The following is a 6,000-nucleotide window of genomic DNA, read 5'->3' as shown; positions in this document are numbered from 1 at the left end:
TACAGCTAAAACCAATCCTATTAACCTCCTAACACAATTGCATTTGACCAACTTTTGCAAACTTGAATTCAAACTGGACATTACAGCAATATTATACTGAATTCAGAACTATCATCATAACAACATTACTGAAGTTATCATAACAATTCAGACTGGATTTAACATTGAACCAAAATCAGACACATACAGGATCATTGCCAATACTGACAATGCCCTTGACACTTTAATGTTCAGACAACATATATACAACACTTATTGACAGATTCATATAAACCAGGATGATTTAACTGATGATTATCTACAATATCTGTCAACAAACAGTACATATGATAGAAAACAGGTTGTTTCAATCAGTATCATTATGAATGAAAATTCATAATATAACTAATCGACGAACTAAATCGAGTCGATTACACACATTGTAACTAAGCACAATCAATCAGAAACAATTCACATTTAAAATTAGGTAGACGAGTAGGAGACAGTATGATAATAACAGATTGAAAAATTATACAGACTAAAACAAACACAAAAATACATATATAATACACAATATAAATAGAAAAATACCTTTGAATCTTCAATTTTATTCCGACTCGAACTCAACTTGGATTTTGGATTTTTGTTTGAAATCAAACTGACCTTAGTCGAAGTATTTTCCACTGAAAATACTTCGGCTAAGGTCGATTAAACCTCAATCTTCATTTAATATGCACAGAATCCGAAAGTTTGGTATTTTTAGGGTTCTTAAAAACTCGATTTGGGATTTAACCATTTCTGGTCAGATTCGAGAAGAACCAAACATGACACAATGGTGAGGGTAGCCTAGGGGTTATTTGGTGTTAATTTGAAACGGATCTGAGTTCGTCCTTGTTTGGTCCGAATCTTCAAAAGAAGATTCGAGAAGCTCGGGACTGATTCGAGCCAAACAACCAACAGATCCATACTCAGGATGACTAGGGGAAGCTATGGTGTTAACTAGGTGTTATTTGGTTTAGGTCTGAACTTGGCTCGAATCTTCAAACGAAGATTCGAGAACCTTCAGGAGGATTCAAGCCCAACGGCTAACATATTTGGATAGAGGAGGCTCAGGGGATTCTATGGTGTTATTTTGGTGACCGGTGGCGTTGATGCCGCCGGATTTCAGGCGGTGGAATCCTAGGGCGGCTAGGGTTAGGAGTGGGGCTTAGGGGACGATGATGAACTGTGTAGGAGAGGGGGGTGTTTAGTTAGGGGCCGGGTAAGGCTTAGGGACTTATATAGGGGTGGGGTGGACTGATGTTATCCGTCCGATCAAGTAAGATTAAGGGCCAGGATTAATCCACTAATCCGAACGACGTCGTTTGGTCTAAGTTCAGGGTCGGCCTGTATTGGGTCAAAGGGTCGGGTTACGGGTTTCGGGTAAGGGTAGAAGATCTCGTCCGTTGATTGGATTTGATTGAACGGTCCATGCTGAGCCATGACTAAACGCTGTCGTATTGACTCCTTTCGGACTGGACCGGACCTGGGCTAAAGGGGATTGGGCTGTGAAGGGAATTAATTCACTTGGGCCTGGATTTTAATCCAGGTCCAATTTTTTTCACCATTACAAAATTTTTTATTTTTATTTATAAAAAATCTTAATAAAAATTATAAAACACTTTTTAACCTTACACAAAAATATTAATTACTTCATAACAATTATTTAACACATAGTCAAAACATCAATGACACAATGAAACATTTAAAATAAAACCAATGCATATTTTTGTGATTTTATTTTAAATTATCTCTTAAATGCATAATTAAATCCTATATTCATGCAAATATGTATTTTATTTTATTTTTGTTTAATTATGACAAAGCAAACATTTTACGGACATAAACAAATTTTTAACATCACGCAAATTCAGAAATTACACAGTAAATGAAATTTATTTTGATTTATTTCGGAGTAGTTTTTTCGTAAGGCAAAAATCACGTGCTCACAGCTGCCCCTCTTTGTGCGGAAACTCGAAGAGTTTTCGTACAAAGATAAAGTGAGCGGACACGAGCGATTTCTGCCCGTTCGAATACTCCGTGGGAAGCATTTTTGGAAATATTTGACCGAACCTCTGCTTCAAAGGTTTCCTACATATCCTTGGCTATAAAGGAATCAGGTCAATGTAGTTCGGGAATTTTGGGTAGCTGGGACTACCGCGGGACTGTGATGTTACTGCTGCTTCGTGCTGCTTTTACTGCTTGCTGACCTCCTTATTACACCTTACTTTAAAGGAAATACAAAAATTTAAACTAGACTATGGTACATGAATTATAAAAATCTTATCTAGATCATGCCCTTGCGTTTCTTGTTGTCTTGATATCTTGGTGACTCTTGGGCATTTGGCTTATTCCGTATTCCTTTTGGAACTCTTGTTGTTTCTTGCTGGGGATTCTGTTGGACTCCTCTGCTTTATTGATTCTAAGTGTGCTCCTTTCTCACATGAGTGAGCTTTTGGTTTCAACACTTCAATTGCATTCCCTCGTTCTTCAGGTGGGTGCCTTGACTGCTTCTTTTCTTCCTTCATCCTAATTCTCCAGGTGGACGCCTGACTTCTTCTTTTTCTCATCCTCATTCTTCAGGTGGACACCTGACTTCTTTAATTCTTCATCCTCATTCTCCAGGTGGACGCCTGACTTCTTTAATTTTCATCCTCATTCTCCAGGTGGACGCCTGACTTCTTTAATTTTCTCATCCTCATTCTTCAGGTGGACGCCTGACTTCTTCAATTCTTCATCCTCATTCTCCAGGTGGACGCCTGACTTCTTTAATTTTCATCCTCATTCTCCAGGTGGACGCCTGATTTATTTTTTTCTCATCCTCATTTTCCAGGTGGACGCCTGATTTCTTTAATTCTCATCCTCATTCTCCAGGTGGACGCCTGATTTCTTTAATTTTCATCCTCATTCTCCAGGTGGACGCCTGACTTCTTTAATTCTCATCCTCATTCTCCAGGTGGACGCCTGATTTCTTTAATTCTCATCCTCATTCTCCAGGTGGACGCCTGACTTCTTCAATTCTCATCCTCATTCTCCAGGTGGACGCCTGACTTCTTCAATTCTCATCCTCATTCTCCAGGTGGACGCCTGACTTCTTTAATTCTTCATCCTCATTCTCCAGGTGGACGCCTGACTTCTTTAATTCTCATCCTCATTCTCCAGGTGGACGCCTGACTTCTTCTTTTTCTCATCCTCATTCTCCAGGTGGACGCCTGACTTCTTTAATTCTTCATCCTCATTCTCCAGGTGGACGCCTGACTTCTTTAATTTTCATCCTCATTCTCCAGGTGGACGCCTGACTTCTTTAATTTTCTCATCCTCATTCTTCAGGTGGACGCCTGACTTCTTCAATTCTTCATCCTCATTCTCCAGGTGGACGCCTGACTTCTTTAATTTTCATCCTCATTCTCCAGGTGGACGCCTGATTTATTTTTTTCTCATCCTCATTTTCCAGGTGGACGCCTGATTTCTTTAATTCTCATCCTCATTCTCCAGGTGGACGCCTGATTTCTTTAATTTTCATCCTCATTCTCCAGGTGGACGCCTGACTTCTTTAATTCTCATCCTCATTCTCCAGGTGGACGCCTGATTTCTTTAATTCTCATCCTCATTCTCCAGGTGGACGCCTGACTTCTTCAATTCTCATCCTCATTCTCCAGGTGGACGCCTGACTTCTTCAATTCTCATCCTCATTCTCCAGGTGGACGCCTGACTTCTTTAATTCTTCATCCTCATTCTCCAGGTGGACGCCTGACTTCTTCTTCTTTCATCCTCATTCTCCAGGTGGACGCCTGACTTCTTCTTTTCTCATCCTCATTCTCCAGGTGGACGCCTGACTTCTTCTTTTTCTCATCCTCATTCTCCAGGTGGACGCCTGACTTCTTCTTTTTCTCATCCTCATTCTCCAGGTGGACGCCTGACTTCTTTAATTCTCATCCTCATTCTCCAGGTGGACGCCTGACTTCTTTTAATTCTCATCCTCATTCTCCAGGTGGACGCCTGACTTCTTCTTTTTCTCATCCTCATTCTCCAGGTGGACGCCTGACTTCTTCTTTTTCTCATCCTCATTCTCCAGGTGGACGCCTGACTTCTTTAATTCTCATCCTCATTCTCCAGGTGGACGCCTGACTTCTTCTTTTTCTCATCCTCATTCTCCAGGTGGACGCCTGACTTCTTCTTTTTCTCATCCTCATTCTCCAGGTGGACGCCTGACTTCTTCTTTTCTCATCCTCATTCTCCAGGTGGACGCCTGACTTCTTCTTTTTCTCATCCTCATTCTCCAGGTGGACGCCTGACTTCTTCTTTTTCTCATCCTCATTCTCCAGGTGGACGCCTGACTTCTTTAATTCTCATCCTCATTCTCCAGGTGGACGCCTGACTTCTTCTTTTTCTTTACCAGGTATTTCCTGACACAAATATTGTTTTTGCCCCTGTTTTAAATCAAAGAAAACTTCGTTAGTTTAAAGCAGGGTGGTTGGCTGTGGTATTCTTGCAGATGGTGATGTTTCTCTTCGTCTCTCTTTATTGCCTTGGAATGATTGAAAAGACTGTTTTGTCTTTGTAATTGAGCCTTGACTATAGGATTCCCCTCTGTGTGTTTTCCTTTAAAACCTTTCAACTGTAATCATGTGCCTCTTCTGACTTTGCTGATCCATTTTTGATTTCATCTTTCTTACACCCGTATTTTATCTCCCACCTTTCGGGGCTGTATTTTTGTAACCTTGAATCTTGGTAGTATACCTTGACATTCCTTCTTATTTGTTTGGAATAAAACTTATCTCAAAGCTTGGAGAAAGTAAGATTATTAGTAACGAAATACGCTGATTTCGGCAATTATAGAATAAAAAGAAAAATCCAATTTTTGGATGACTGTTGGAAAAGGAATAAAGGACTTATCTGATTGGAATTACTGGCACCAATGATCAGGGTATGCATTTCGGATTAATCAACCCAGTCTTTTAATCAATCTCCTTTCAATTGTCTCAAGGAATTTTCATCGATAAATTTGTCTCGTTTTTCACTTCTTCACTTCCTTTTCGCCTTATGGTGCCTGCGAAGGTTTTCACCAATAAGACTCTCTCATTTTGTTTTTTTTCTCAACTTCCGTCGCCTTATGGTGCCCGTGTGGGTTTTCACCTATAAGACTCTCTCATTTTACTTCTCTCTCAACTTCCGTCGCCTTATGGTGCCCTTGTGGGTTTTCACCTATAAGACTCTCTCATTTTTACTTTCTTTTCTTGTTTTTACCAGAGTGTTATGAACCATCTTCATTTGCTTGCCTCAGCATTTTTCTAAGATTGATCGAAAGGTCTTTTTGGTATGGGGTTAGAAATGAAAAAAGTATTAAAAGCTAAATAGCTTTGGTATGGGTTTAAAATTACAACTCTTGGAATCTTTTATTATTTCCAATACAATTCCTGCCCCAGTTTCTTGATTGGGGTCTCTTAATGTTTCTTTTCGTGCACATTGTGTATGTTGTGCATCCTATGACCGAGCCGTGAGGCGCCTACATATCCTTCTTTGAGGAATCAGGTCAAACGTAGTTCACTACATAATGATGATGATTTTTTTTATGTAATACTTGATTTTTATTGATTCCAAGAGAGGGTAGGAAAGAAACAAGTTGGCTCAAAGGGGAAGCAAATGGTTTAGTGTTTGGATAGCAGAATAAATTGCCTTTGTCATTCCAATCTTCGAAATAATGCTAAATATAAACACTCAAAAAGTTATGCATAATATCTCTTTACTGTGTCAGAATTGATCGCCATATCTATGCATTTGCCTTCAATGTCTGTTAAGCATAGTGCACCATTTGATAATACTCTGGTCACAATGAATGGTCCTTGCCAATTCGGGGCAAATTTGCCTCTTGCTTCAACCTGATGTGGAAGAATACGCTTCAGCACATGCTGACCTACTTCAAACTTTCGGGGACGCACCTTTTTGTTGTATGCTCTTTCTATTCTTCTTTGATATAATTGA

This window comes from Nicotiana tabacum, chromosome 11 (assembly GCF_000715075.1).
Source record: "Nicotiana tabacum cultivar K326 chromosome 11, ASM71507v2, whole genome shotgun sequence".
Lineage (NCBI taxonomy): Eukaryota > Viridiplantae > Streptophyta > Magnoliopsida > Solanales > Solanaceae > Nicotiana > Nicotiana tabacum.
Note: the sequence above shows the minus strand (reverse complement) of the source record.